Source organism: Ailuropoda melanoleuca, chromosome 6 (genome assembly GCF_002007445.2).
Source record: "Ailuropoda melanoleuca isolate Jingjing chromosome 6, ASM200744v2, whole genome shotgun sequence".
In the NCBI taxonomy this organism is placed as follows: Eukaryota; Metazoa; Chordata; class Mammalia; order Carnivora; family Ursidae; genus Ailuropoda; species Ailuropoda melanoleuca.
The window spans coordinates 48,357,958-48,373,283 of record NC_048223.1 but is presented as its reverse complement, the minus strand read 5'-3'; the positions used below and the strand labels follow the sequence as shown (position 1 = coordinate 48,373,283).

Genomic DNA, 15,326 nt, shown 5'->3' with positions numbered 1-15,326 from the left:
ATGGCAGTGTTTAGGAAAGGTGCCACTGAGAAGTTGCTGTGTGAACAGACTGAAGGAGACAATGAGTAATGTGGACATTGCAGGCAGGAGCCTTCCAAGAGGAGAAAATTGCACACTGCCTCCCCCCGCCCCCCGCCGCCCATGTGAAAAGCCAGGTGTACAAATGTGGCTGCAGCAGAGAAGTTGGGGACAGATCACGTAGGGGCCTGTAAGGACTGGAAGGGCATTACCTTTTGTTCTGAGGAAAACCGGGACCACTGCTCGAGTTTAAACATGGAAGTAATAGAAGAGACCTTTAAAAGAAACACCACTGGCCACTATGTTGTGAACAGGCTCCAATGGGGGTCAATAGGAGAATCGGGCAAACAAGTTAGTAAAGACTTTAAGGAGATGAAGAACTTATTAAATGCCTAGTCTACTCAATAATTTGGATGAAGAGAAGATACAACACAATCCTTGATTATTAGCCATCTATGAACCACATAATCAAGTATTAATACCTATATATTATTAATATGCCTGGTTAAATATGCAAGAGGCATGAATCTTTTAAAATAGATCAGTAAAGGCAATGCTTAACTGGACAAATACTTCCAGTAATTATCTGGTTGACCTAGCTAAGCTCTGGCCTTTTGTGGTTGCTCATTTGGAAATAGGTCAATTTTTATAGATTCTTCTTTGTTTAAAGAAAAGCATAAAAGAAAGACCAGAGCTCAGAGTTCCATTTCTGATGCTTCATTATTTCCCTTGAAGTGTCTACCTAGGCACAGATGGCTCTCAAAAGAGGGTTCCATTTTTTCAGAGTTCCATCTGCTTCTTCCTGTTGCTTTTTGTATTGAACTCAGAGCATAGATCCCTTCTCTGCATCTTCTCATGCCCTCTGAATTGTTTCCTTATGAAGTCCAGGATTTTGCATATGAGGAAAGGTGATCCTAGTGGCCATGGGATAGCCACACTATTATATAGCATGGTATTAAAGCTCGCTGACTTCTCAGGAAAAGGGGGATTTATGCATAACCACCTACTTGATGATACACTTTGATGATACTTTAGGTCTATAATGTGTAGAAAATTGCTCTCGACTGCAAAAATAAAAAACAGTAATAGAAAAGTATTTACTGACTACAATATTCTGTGAAAGACCCCGAAGGACTGAGGATTTTCCACTGTGCCTGCACAGGTGTGCCTCCTGGACAGGAGCTGGGCCTTTAGCTGCTCCCTGCACCCCTCTTGATTACCCAGACTACTCACGCAGTGGCTGCTTGCCCCAAGAACATAAAGCCCTACAGAACATTCTATCCTCCCTCCCCAAGGTCCTTGAGAGACTTCCATGCCTGGCATTTTCAAATAAAAGCTTACACTAATCGTGCTCTGATTTTCTCCCACGATATTCAGTCACCCGCCCTCCCCCTTCCATTGGCTTTATAGGAGAAATGTTTTAGAGATGTACTAATATTAAATTTTAGAGAAAGAACTCTCGGGCTCTGTTTTAGATGAGGATGGGGATGGGGCCTACAGTTTATAATGTCATCACTGCTGAGTGGTTCAATACCTGTTATAAAGTGCATACTCTTTGGGATCTCTAAAGAAGTAATACTACGTGGACACTGAACAAGGAAATACATAGTAAAGCATGTTAACTAATTATATTCCTGGAAATATAAGATTACCGTTCAAACAATACAGAGCTGGATTTGACCCAAGCTCTTTGCTCCTGGCCAAGCGCTATAAGCCCCCAGCCAGCTGTTCCGGGAAATGGCATATTGCAAAGAACCATCCCTCTCTAAGCCATGGGGGATGCCAGGCACAGATCCTCCAAATTCCCATTTTCTGCCTCATTTATGATTAGCAGAACTGTTTTGTCCCAACCGATCTATCAATCAAACAAAAATTCTTGTTAACCAAACACTAGTTAAGTTTTTCTCCTTCCTTCAAGTTTCTAGATTTTGACCCACCCTTGGCACGTGACAGCACAGAAGCCCACAGGCCCCTCCCAGGATGGCGGATGTTGGGGTGAAACACTCTGTGAGCTAGATCCACTGTCCTGTCACCCCCTTGCCCACAATGTTCCTTTCTACCCTTGCTCACTGCTCCCTGTAAAAGAAAGGCTTTTTTTGCCTAACCTTTGAGTGCCGTCGACCTCTGGGTCAGACAGTTTTCCCTATGACAACGGTTCTTCTCCCTTGTACCTTAGTTCCTCTCTCTGGCCCTAGAATAATCCTTACAAGTAAAGTTCCTCTTCTAAATCCAGATTTGTTTGTCTTTGACACACAGAACAGGTACACAGCTAAAGGAGACTTTCTCACACTCCTGTGTCGTCTTGTTAAATGAGCGTGTATTACCCGCCAAGTAGGTGATACGCGAAGAATGTTTAGCAAACTACACGAAACAAATGATTTTTCATTCTCCCCTTTCCTTGATCCCTATGCCCACTGTGAAACAGCCATGAGGCCCCAAATTTCCAATTGCATTAGCTGCTTTTCTCTCACTTAAGACGTATGAATTCTCATCAGCACTGCTTAATTATAATTTACAACTGTTCAAACCAAATATAAAAGTACAAGCTCTAAAGTTTGTTTTTGCCACATGACAAATATTTGAGCAAGGCCTAATCAACCCCCCACCCCTGACCGTGGTAATGAATGGTCATCCCCAGCACCATCTACTCATGACAAATGGAAGTGTATGCCTGGGACTGTGCTGTCCACACAAGAACTGTACTTGGTCCTTATAAGATATGTGAAAAGAAGACATTGACAAAAAAGGCACTAATGCCCCCATGACCCATGTGGACTGTGTTGGGTTTTTGTCTGAAAAGCATTTATTTCTCTCCCTCAAAACACCCTGATTTCAATGGAGGAATCAGCCTGGTGCCCAATACGCACAACTGACTTGAATCCATGCTCCCGTCCTGCCTCATCCCACGCCCAACACGACCGCAGGTGACGCAGACCAGACCCTCTTCTCTCTGGAGTCTGGTTCTTGAGTCAAAGACACAGGAATGTAAAACGTGTGGAACTCACTCACTGAGGTGCTACACACTCATCAGACTGGAATCGAGCTCATACCTATTCACACCTGCGGTTCTTGCTTCCCCAGCCTCTGCACCTGTCCCTGTTCTTGGCTATTCCCCAGCCCATGTTCCCTCCTCTTGTTGCCACTGTCAGCTCCCAAAAGCTTCCAGCAAAGCTCCCTCCACTGAAGTTAGCCTCAGCCCATTTCCTGCACATTAGCCCTCGTAAGACGCATATTTGCTCTTACATATTTGCTCTTACGGTCCCACTGTACCAAAACGCAAGTCATTTTTCTAATTCTCTCATGGAAGCAACATCTGTCTGATTTTCCTAGTCCGGGTCTAATCGGTCCTGCTAGACTCTGTAAATCCGCCGGCCACATATTTTACTTTCTGCTTAAAGTTGCAAGTTGCTCGTTATAGAGTTTGAGAAAAATTTGTATTCTGGAAAAATCTAATCATTTACATTTGCCCTGAATCTAAATTCTTGAGAGCAATATATTAATTTCAAATACAAATAGTGTAAACAAACATATAGCAGAATAGTATTTGATTATAACAAACTTTCTCAAAACAAGGGACGGTCTTTGATCTTCTAAGAAGCAAATATAGTGCAAATGAATTAGTATAGCAATTGCAATCATTAACCAAAAATTAAATTTTTATTTAGGGCTTATTATTCTACTTTAGTTTAAAAGATCTGTAATGTACTCATTTTTTTAAAAGATTTTATTTATTTATTTGACAGAGAGAGAGACAGCCAGCGAGAGAGAGAACACAAGCAGGGGGAGTGGCAGAGGAAGAAGCAGGCTCCCAGAGGAGAAGCCTGATGTGGGACTTGATCCCAGAATGCCGGGATCATGCCCTGAGCTGAAGGCAGACGCTTAACGACTATGCTACCCAGGTGCCCCCTGTAATGTACTCATAATACTTAGTAATAAGTCACTATGCCATCTCTAGACAAAGTTTCAAAAACTCAGGTTCTAAATATAACACATACGTTTTATATGCGTATAAATACACATGGGTGTACGTATATGCGTGTAGTTACATAAAATATGTTTATGTCTTATACACATAAGCTTATATGAAAATACATGTGTGTAAAACATCTCTCGTGTTACTGCATTAATTAATTTTAACTAGTTTATAATTTAAACTAGAAATAGTTTAAGTAGCTTTTTACAATAAATGTTGAATTAATAAATTTTGCAATAAATGTTGAAAGGCCTATATAACTGAATTTTTTAAATGTGCAAATAGCTTTTTTCTTTAAATCATAAACTACAGTCACCAGTGAAGAACTGGGTCACTTAACTAGTTCATTCTCAAGCCAAGTTTTTTTGGTAGATGCCCCTAAATTTTATTTTACAACATCACTTTATCCAGTTACCTGTATGTACCTCTTCAATGAGTTTCAACTGGACATTGCGTTATAAAAAATTACGTTAAAAAAAAGCCTTACAGAAATAGCTTTACAGCTGAAGCAGGTATTTATTTATTTATGGCTGAATTACCCTGATTTACCTTTTAGTTTTTCACACTAAAATCATTACAGCAGCCATTTTCTCAATTACTCATTTGCGTGAAGGAGCCAACCTAAAATTACTATTTGATGGAAGTTTCTGTGTGTGGGAGAAACCCACTCCCAAGAAAAGGAAGGGTTGGATTTTTTTTTAAGATTTTATTTATTTATTTAACAGAGAGAGACAGCCAGCGAGAGGGGAAACACAAGCAGGGGGAATGGGAGAGGAAGAAGCAGGCTCCAAGCAGAGGAGCCTGATGTGGGGATCGATCCCAGAACGCAGGGACCACGCCCTGAGCCGAAGGCAGATGCTTAACGACTGAGCCACTCAGGAGCCCCAGGGTTGGATTTTTAATTCACTTTTCCTCCATGCAAAGAGCAAGTGGTTAGGAACCCAGCCTGCTGCTGGTCCTTGGATAGAGACTCAAATTAAACCTCTACCACTTGCATTCTGTGTGTCTTGGTGGAAATTAGTACTTCTTAAAGCTGTAGGGAACTCATCCGTACAATGGGGAAAGTAATCAGACCCACCTCAAACTGCTCTGCAGAAGTTAATTAGATAGCACCGATTAAGTGCACAAAACCCAACAGATTAAAANTTTTTTTTTTTTTTTTATTGGTTTGCTTCTTTCTCTTTGGCTCTAACATGATGAAACCCACATTCCGGACTCCTGAAGCAGCTCTGCAGGGCTTGGTCCCATCGCCTCTGTTAAATAGTCTCACTCTTGACGTGTTTAATTTCTTTCTATTCTGTTTGCTTCTTTTTATGACTCATGTTAAATGTAGATTACCTTGTTTTATTGTATGAATCACTGTAAAATTGCCTGAAATTCTCTTTGACTAGGAGGAACATTAAAAATAATTACATTTAACATCTAATACAATTTAATATAAATGAAAGTATCTAAAATACCATTTATGTTGCTGCTGATACGAATCGAATTCTCTTATATAAACTTGTGGTTGAAATTATTTCTCATGTTTAAAAAAGCCGCAGCATAGACAGAGGTAAATTGGGCATAAATTGGAGAAAGTTTAAAGAAGAACCATACATGTAATTACGAGAGGAGAGGAACTGGCTCTTGCTGATCGGGTGTCTGAACTGAGTGGATGCACAAGGGAATGGTCTATTACCTTATACCACAGGTTGGGACTGATTATAAAAAATAATAAGCTGTTTGGGGCGCCTGGGTGGCTCAGTCGGTAAAGTGTCTGACTCTTGATCTCAGCTTAGGTCTTGATCTCAGGGTCATGAGTTCAAGCCCCACACTGGGCTTCACACAGGGTGTAGACACTACTTAAAAAACAAAAACAAAAACAAAAACAGTAAGCTGTTCTATTTGGCAAAATTTCTGCACCATCAAACTTAAAAGAACATGATAGAAGAATTCTGAAAGGAACAAATGCCCACTATGTATTTTAAAAACCTTTATAAAGCAACTGTGACTCATGCTTTAATGGAGCCATCCATAATGATCTTTCACCCTACCTTCGCTTTCTAGTTCTTTTCTGTTTGGTGCAAGCAAAGGCTCTGAAAAATAAGCGGAATGGAATGCTATGATACTTGGGAAAAGTAAAACAGATTATGACACTCTACTTTTTTCTGCTTCTCTCTCCAATTTCCCCAATTGTGTTTCCAAAGATTTTTTTTTGACGAAAAGATAAGTACAAGAGGAAGCTGGAAAATGCCTTTTTTTTTCTTTTTTTTTTTTTACTGTTTTTGTGAATGGATTTTACCTTTGGATTATGAATAAGCACTTTCCTCAAATCACAGGACAGAATATAGCTGTATAAATTAACTTCTTTTATTGACTTTTCTTTTATTAACTTTAATATTTATGTTAATAAGTGATGCTAATAAGTAATAAGTTAATAAGTGAGATATGTACATATATGTATCACAAATCATAAGTTAAAATCAAAATATTAGAGCCAATATACTGGTACCTTCATTATAATTGTCTTATGAATTAAACTGATTTCCACCCTCAATCAAAATCTACTTTTTAAGGCTTGCTATTTTTTTTAACAGACTACTTCCTTCAATATGATTTTTTTAATGCTTATATTTTTCTCACAGAGCAAACAAAAGCAATGAAAGAATGTCTCTATGTGCTCTAAAACTCAAAAATAGCATTTCTAATTGATCTTCCATTAAAATACACTTTGAGTGAAGGAAGAGTCTACTCATCTCTTCTTGAGAACAACAGCTATAATTCAAATATGTCAAACATTATTTTAAAATAAAAGCAAAAGTAAAACATCCTCTTTGGAATTACAGGAAGTATTTTGTTTGTTTTGGCTTTGTTTCATTGTTTCCATAGGTTTGAGTACAAAAAAAAAAAAGCAAAAAAAGATAAAAGGAGAAAAAATACTGATTCTCCAAAATATACCATGTAAATGTTACAGCTAAGCCTATTTTTTTTGTAAATGCATATTGCTGAGAAAAATGGGAGAGTGGCAAAATTATATATTTAAATTTTTCTCTATTACATGTACCAGATGGCAAATATTAACTGAGAAAGTCGATTTAGTATCCCTCAGTTCTTCTTATTTCTCCCCACAGAAACGAGTATCATTTTGACTATAAAGATTCTGAAATTTGTTAATTAATGAATGATGCATATTCTGACCATTAAAATATAAAACAAACTCATTCAAAGCAGGGCATCAGCACACATAATTCTTTAATGGATTACTATACAACGGAATCTTCAGAAAAGGCAAACTCGAGGTGGTAAGTCCCTTGTTTCTAGTTAATTCTTCATGTAGGGAAGTATACACTTCATCCTCGACCACCACCGGTTTGAGCTGTGAGGGCCCACTGATAGGTAGGATTTTTACAGGATGGCACCTTCAATATACTTTTTGTCCTCTATGATTTTCTTACTAACATTTTTCTCCTCTCTAACTTACATCATCATAAAAATATAGTAAATAATCCACAGAACATACAAAATATGTGTTAATCAGCTGTGTTACTGGTAAAATTTCCAGTCAACAGCACGATCAGTAGTTGAGTTTTTAGTGTGTCAAAGGTTATACGTGGGCTTGAGCCCTATGTTGTTCGAGGGTCAACTGTATATGAATTTGGAAAATCCATAGGACATGAAATGAAAAAATAAGAATTTACCCTAATATATCTGAAAGCTATTTCAGGAAACAAAACAGGAAAGTACTGTGAATTTGAGCCATTTTGACAGAAGTTTAATTCTTAGTGTAAATAATTCATTCATGTTGTGCTCTGATAGCATACCTTCAAATAACAACTAAGAATTCATACACAATGGGACATTGTAACCCTCACAAATAGGACACCTGAGGGGAGAGCACCCCTCTGGGTAACTATGGTTCCATGCTGTTAGCTCACTACTGACATATTGGGGATAATCAAAAATTTTGCTATACTACATGAAATTCAAATTGGACTTCAAATCCCTGTACTTTTCCACATTTCAAGGAATTAAGCTTTAAAGATACTACCACAATATGCATGAGTAACAACACTGGGACACTATTTTGTAGAAGTCTAATTGCATTCTGGGCTAGCTTCCATTTTGTAAAGAACCATGACTTCTTACCACACAGTACGTTCAAGTATTTGTTCTTGCAAAAAGAGATTACTTCTCCTTTTCTGCCAAAATAAAGCCCCCAACTGAGTATTTCAGAAAAAAATGCAGATGATTTTGCTTTGTGTAGAAATAAAGAATCACCAAGGCTTTGAATAAAACCAAATCATATTTATGTTTTTTTTTCAAAGAATAATGAATTATACCTTGAATATTAAAGAGTAGGATTTCATTTTATGTTGAGTTAGTATTTTATTTTTATGACTGGCTTCAATCTATTTTGCAGCTATTACAAGCCAATTATAGAAAATGTTGTTTTCAAGAGTTGTATATTGAAATGTCTGTATTTCATTCTGATAAAAATTGGATCATTTTTGGTCAGCCTTTGCTGATAACCCTCCATCTTCAACCACATCTTGTGCTAAGTATACTTAAAATCAGCATGTGATTGCCAATACTTACAACAATTTAATTTAAAATGCAGCAGGCAAGAAAGACTACACGACTGAAGAAAGTCTCATATACACTAACATTTCATATATTCCAGCTGCACTTACATAAGACAGAAGAAAATAACCTTAATGCAGGGCTAAGGAAGTGGCCACGTGGAGGAAATAATGGAGTTTCAATTCATCACTGAGTTGGGAAATCAGCAGAATGATGATGAGAAAGAGAACTGGTGTCAGGACATTTATTGATGGGAACCAAATCTTATTAAATAAAGTCAACGCTCTCTAAGAGCAGAATACTATTACTTTCCCACATGTCATGCTATCAAATTCTTCAGTGGACAAGTAAGAAAAGTATTATTTTTATTTTTTCCATCTGCACAGACCCCAAACCAAGCTGTTATTATTGCTTCTTGCCTTTGGTCATACATCTAGTCCCTGACAAGCTTTAAAGGCTGTACCTTGAAAATATACCGTTGATCTAATTACCTCTCCTTGTGTTCACCTCTACCCTCAGTCCAAGCTACCAACAATCTCTCCCTGGACTCCTTCCTGCTCCAAACTCACAGCTCGTCACCTCATCTTCTACTCAACAACTTTTGAAAATGTGAGCAAGAACATGATTTCTCTGTGCAGAACTTCACAGGGAACACGGGCCAAAAGAAATATAATGCAAATCACATGGAAATTCAAAGTTTTTAGTTCCCACATTAAAGGACTGAAAATCAAAATGGTGAGATTAATTTTAAGATATTTATTTCACTCAATATATCCAAAAATTATCATTTCAGCATAGAATCCGCCTAAAAATATTAATGATATTGTCCCTTTTTTGGGGGGGAGTATCAATTCTTTTAAACCTGGTGTGTATATTATCCTTTGATCACCTTCCATTTGGACCTGCTGCACATTTCAAGCACTCAGCTGCCCAGTGGCTACTCTACTGGACAATCAGCTCTAAGGACTTTGTATCTTATGCAGAATAAGATGTTAAAATTTTCCAAGGGGCCTGTGAGATCCTATATACTCATTTTCTATCTTAATAGGATAAGCACGCTCCTGCAGCTGGGTTTTCGAACCAGCAGTGTCTTCTCCTGGGAAAACGGCCTCCACAACCCCCACCTCACACCTCCATCCCCATCACAGTAGCCACATGGCTCTCTCCCTTAATTCCTTTCTGCTTGTGATGAAGGAACAGCCGGCTGGCTGAAGATAAAGCATAAGCTGACACCCCGCAACCTCCCCCTATTGCCACGCCTGGGTGGGATATGTGATGTTCCTCCAGAAAGTTCCCAACTATCTTAATGCTAACGCCTTGCTAGAGAGAAAAACAATGGCAAGGCCTCAGTATCCTGTGAGTCTTCTCTAACATATGAAAATCCTTTTGAAACCTCCCTTTTTCCTTACCTCCCCCAACTCCATAGTAAATTATCAGGCACCCCTCACAACCCAGGGCAGCAGCTCTTTCTGCCCATGGGTCCTGTCCCCGTGCTTTAAATAAACCACTATTTTGCACCAAAGATGTCTCAAGAATTCCTTCCTGGTCATCGGCTCCGGACTCCACCCCACTGAATCTTACCTGTATTCCAAAACCACATCACTTGGATTTCAGCTTATCAGAGGACTTTCCTAGGTCATCCTATATGAAATAGTAACTTTCTTCCATCATTGTATATCCTGACTTGTATTGATCTTTATTGCCCTCATATTATCATATATATAAATAACATGTTATATATTTTTTATTTTATACATATATATATACTTTTATTTCCTGCTTTCCCCCCAATAGAATGTAAGCTCCATGGGAACTAATTTACTTTTCTTTGTTCACTGCTAAGTCTCCAGTGCTTACAACAAGTAACTACTTTTTATTTAATGAATACATTTCCAGCTTCACATATGGATATTAGCACTAACAAATTTTATTGACTAGCCTGAGACCTCCCAGCTGGTCACTGATGGGCCAGGGACTTGAGCCTAGGGTCCTCTGAACTCAAAAGGAACTAGCTTCCTGGGTAGGGAGGGCAGTTAATAGAACACTTAGGAATTTTACATGAGATTTTCCCCCAAAATTTTTTCTTAAAGGAATCTGAATAGGATAAATTAGCTTTTTTTTTTTTTCCCCCATCTGGAGAGGATAATGCTCTAAATTGGCAAGTTAAAGCACACAGGCTAAATGCAGGCTATTATCTGTTTCTGGAAATAAAGTTTTACTTACACAAGTATTTTCATTAAAATCACTAATGTAAAAGTATTGTTTCTAAATTTTAAATTACTGTAAATATTTAAAAATTATAATGGAAAGAAATAATGTAGTAAAACAATTTAAATAACATTATCAGCATTAGAAAAATTGTTTTAAAATGTATTATTAGTCTACTAACATTAATATTTATAAGATTCCTATCTGTCCCTTTATAGATGGTGTCCTACCCCCCATCACCAGCTCTGAGTAAGGAGAGGGTAAGGATGATCAAAGCTAAGGTGTTTATTGATTTGCTTTTCCATTTGAACTTTCCCCTCAAGACCAGTCTTCATTACACTGATTTAAGAAGATAAATGCTAGCATTTATTGTTTACTGTTTCATAGGTTCTTTTCCCAAGAGACTTCATAATTCTCCTCCTAGAAATATGTATCTTGGCTAGATTTCTAAAGTATGTTTTGTAACCTTAGTCCAAGGAGCCATCAGTTAGTTACGCAGGCCCATTTCAGATGCTGTATAAATATTTCATGGGGATGGGTCCTTCTCCACCAAATCAATACCTACTTCAGGAAAGTCCTACAATCGCTGAATTTCTATATTGTACTTAAAGTAAGAGAAGTGTTTGCGCAACTCGTGACCTCAATGATCAATTCCAATTCCTCCTCTAACGCAGGACTTCTAAAAACTCATTCGCGTATACTTTTCAAAAATGCCTTTTCTGCGGATTCTTAAAGATTTAAATCTTAGAACCCCAAGCTTCTTTTACTCCTTTGGGCTCCATGATGAAGTAGGAGGACAGAGACACGATGCAAAGGTTTCCTACCTCCCTCTTGACACACCCTTGCCAGTGGTTTGCTGATCAGCTGAGTTTCCGTATCCTTATCCTCCCACTTAGCCCGCTCCTCAATCTCAAGAATTTGTAAGAGAAACACAAGGCCCACGAAGAGATAAATCCTGAATTCCACCTAAAATACTTTAGAACATAAACACGAAAGGCCACCGGTGGGCACAGATTCTCACTGGAATTTGCTGAATACCTTATCAAGATGTAAAAGAAATGTGTTTCCCCAGAAAGGAGCATTGGTTAATTCTATAAGCCCCAAATAACAAAAGTCATAAAACAATCTTCAGTAGAGCCATTTAGGTCAGTTTCAGGAGAACAGGGAATAATCATTACCACCACTATGGCAACGCCCCTTTAAAGAAGGTTTCTATTTTCTAGGCATTCTGTTCTTTGCCATCAAGCGACACTGACCCCCTCTGCAAAACCTTCCCCATCATGAAATGAATGTACTAGGTCATTGCATGTTTCTTTTATCAACCCTCCCAGTTGCACTGATTTTATGCTTACCTGGAAAACTATGGATTATCATCTGGCCTCATTTACGGGTCTGCCTAAAGGAAGAAATAAAAGTGATGATCATACGGAATTTAAGTTTCCCCCTTTGTAGGGTGAGGATGTCTTGGGGGAGATACAGAAAATGGCTTTGGTGATGGTGTCACTTGCCATCAGAGAATGTCTACAGGAATGAGTGTGCTGGTGAGCCTGGCCACTGAAGCAATGAACTCCTATGTTTATTTAACATCCTTACACTATTTGATCATCCTTATCCTCTCCTTACTCAGAGCTGGGGGTGGGCAGCCAGAACACCATCTATAAAGGAACAGACAGCAATCTTATAAATATTAACGTTAGTAGATTCATAATACATTTTAAAACATTTTTATAATGTATATAACATTATTTAAAATTTTTTACATTATTCCTTTCCATTATAATTTTTTTTTAAAGATTTTATTTATTTATTTGACAGAGATAGAGACAGCCAGCGAGAGAGGGGACACAAGCAGGGGGAGTGGGAGAGGAAGAAGCAGGCTCATAGCAGAGGAGCCTGATGTGGGGCTCGATCCCATAACGCTGGGATCACGCCCTGAGCCAAAGGCAGACGCTTAACCGCTGTGCCACCCAGGCGCCCCTCCATTATAATTTTTAAATGTTAACAGTAATTTAAAATTTAGAAACAATACTTTTACATTAGTGATTTTAATGACAATACTTGTGTAAGTAAAACTTTATTTCCAGAAACAGATAAGAGCCTGCATTTAGCTTCTGTGCTTAAACTGGCCAAGTCCTGATTTAAAGCATTATCCTCTCCCAACAGGAAAAAAAAAAAAAAGTTTATTTATTCTCTTCAGATTCCCATTACCGTCATTCTGTGGTCACATAGTTACATGTGTATTTCGATTCTTCCCCCAGTGCTCAGGGAGTGTTTGGTGCTGACTGGAGCTGAATCAGATCTAACAGTCCTTATCACTGTCACTAGCCACGTTCAGAAAGGAATCAGAAAAGCTACAAGCCTATCATTCCAGCCACATGACATTCTGGAAAAGGCAAAACTATGGAGACAGTAAAAGATCAGTGACCGCCAGGGGAAGAGAAGAAAGGGGTGGAGACAGGAGGATTTTAGAGCAGTGGATCCATTCTATATTGACGTCATTATACATTAGTTTAAACCCACAGGATGTACGCCACCGAGAGTAAACCTACTGTCAACTATGAATTTGGGGTGATTCCGATGTGTCGGTGTAGGTTTGCTGGTTGTAACAAATGTACCAGTCTGGTGGGAGATATTGATAGGGAGGGAAGCTATGTGTGTGGGGGAAGGGGCTTATGGGAATTCTTCTGCTTAATTTCGCTGTGAATATAAAATTACTCTAAAAAAATAAAGTCTATTTTCCAAAGGGATCAGAAATTTTTGTGCTTAAGGATCTCCAAATTAACACAGATTTTTAAAAATCTACAATAAGGAATCAGGCATGTGCTCGCTATGCTTACCACACAAGCAAATTTATATTTGATTCTTTCAAGGCAACACGGGATTACCATTCTTGTTCCAATTTTCTTTTCTTTTTTTCTTTTTTTATAAAGATTTTACTTATTTATTTGACAGACAGAGAAGGAAAGAGAATGCATGCACAAACAGGGGGAGCAGCAGACAGAGGGAGAAGCAGGCTCCCCACTGAGCAGGGAGCCCAATGTGGGACTTGATCCCAGGACCCTGAGATCATGACCTGAGCCAAATGATGCTTTAACCCACTGAGCCACCCAGGTGCCCTTGTTTCAATTTTCAAGATGAGGAGGTGTGGCCCTCAGTGTGAATGAGGGCCTCCACTGCCTGGAGGTCACATGACTACAATAAGATTCAAACTTGTCTGTTTGAACCCATCATCTGAGCTCCATACTAAACTACCCTCTTTGGAAAGAATGGAAGATCTGGGGTCTCTGTCTTTACCCTCCTGATGGGGTCACTAACCTCATTTCTTAGAATATCTGTTATTCCTTAAGAGTCACAATTCCCATTGTCCTGGTGGCTGATATTGTTTAGTTCTCAACAACCCCATGATAGTATCTTTATTAGTTTCTGTGAACAGATGACTAGAAATGGTGATGCAGTCTGGGGAAGATGAAGTAATCTGCCTCAGCTCGTGATTCTAAACCGTTACAGAGCCCAAAGCTCCTTTCACAGGGATACATTTCTTTCAAGACTTGAAAGATGCCTGGTTTTTCTCATTCAGATCTTCATTTCCACTTCAGAGGAAGAAATCAAATAACCTGCTATGAAATTATACTTCTTTGTTGTTGTTTTTTTGTTTTGTTTTCATCAATGTTGTCTCACTATGAAAAAGGGGAATCATGATTTTGCTTGCATAAAATTTTCATTCAATAAAATGCTTTGGGTGCCCACTATATGTCTGGAATTTTAGCAATGAAAGATAGGTTTCCTACCCTTACGGAGCTTACACTTTGGTGGGAAATTGACATATAAATGAAAATATTAGATAACGATGTTAAGAAAAATAAAGCAGAATAAAGGGCTAGAGGATGAACAATGTTGTACCATCTTCTGGATGGTACAATCAGAGCAAGCCTGCTTCCACAGATAATACTAAAGCAGCTAAGAGACAGGCGCGATTCCAGGCTTTCTCAGGTGTAATCAGCTATTATTTTGACAAAGGCTAAATGTGTATATACCCCTTTTGCAGAACCAGACACTGCATGATTGATATTCCAAGCATACACATTGAGAATCACCTTCTCCATAGGACATTGTACATGACAGGCAAAGTTTAAGTTTGTGAAACTGCAAGAAAATTGTTACAGAGCACATATGTTTTCATTAAGGGAGAAACACTCATGATTCCATTACTGCTTTTCCTATTGTATTTGACACCTAATTACAGAAAGTTTAGCTATCTGATATCTGAAGTTTCTTCTGCCAACTTGGATTGAAAGATACTTTGTTAGAGAGAAGCAGTGATAACTGACATCTGTCAGCCTGAACTCAAGGGAAGACACAGAATAACAAGTGTGTGCCCATATAAAAATTATGAAATGACGTCAGGCTAGGTTCAGGTCGCTCAGAATGAACTAGAAAGGCACTGTAATAATCCTCAGTACCATTCTGAATATTAGGGAACAGTAGCTTCATAAAGTCACAACTTTGTCTGAGTCAACAGTGACAGGTTAGGTCAAAAGGTACAATGTAGCATATATTCTAGAAG

At 38.5% G+C, this 15,326-nt stretch overlaps 1 protein-coding gene across 1 annotated transcript in view; it reads right to left on the bottom strand.

The window, feature by feature from the left end:
- The window catches only part of PCDH15 (protocadherin related 15), a 1,685,023-nt gene that overhangs the window by 46,179 nt on the left and 1,623,518 nt on the right, over positions 1 to 15,326 (bottom strand). The gene's annotated exons all lie outside the window — the stretch shown is intronic.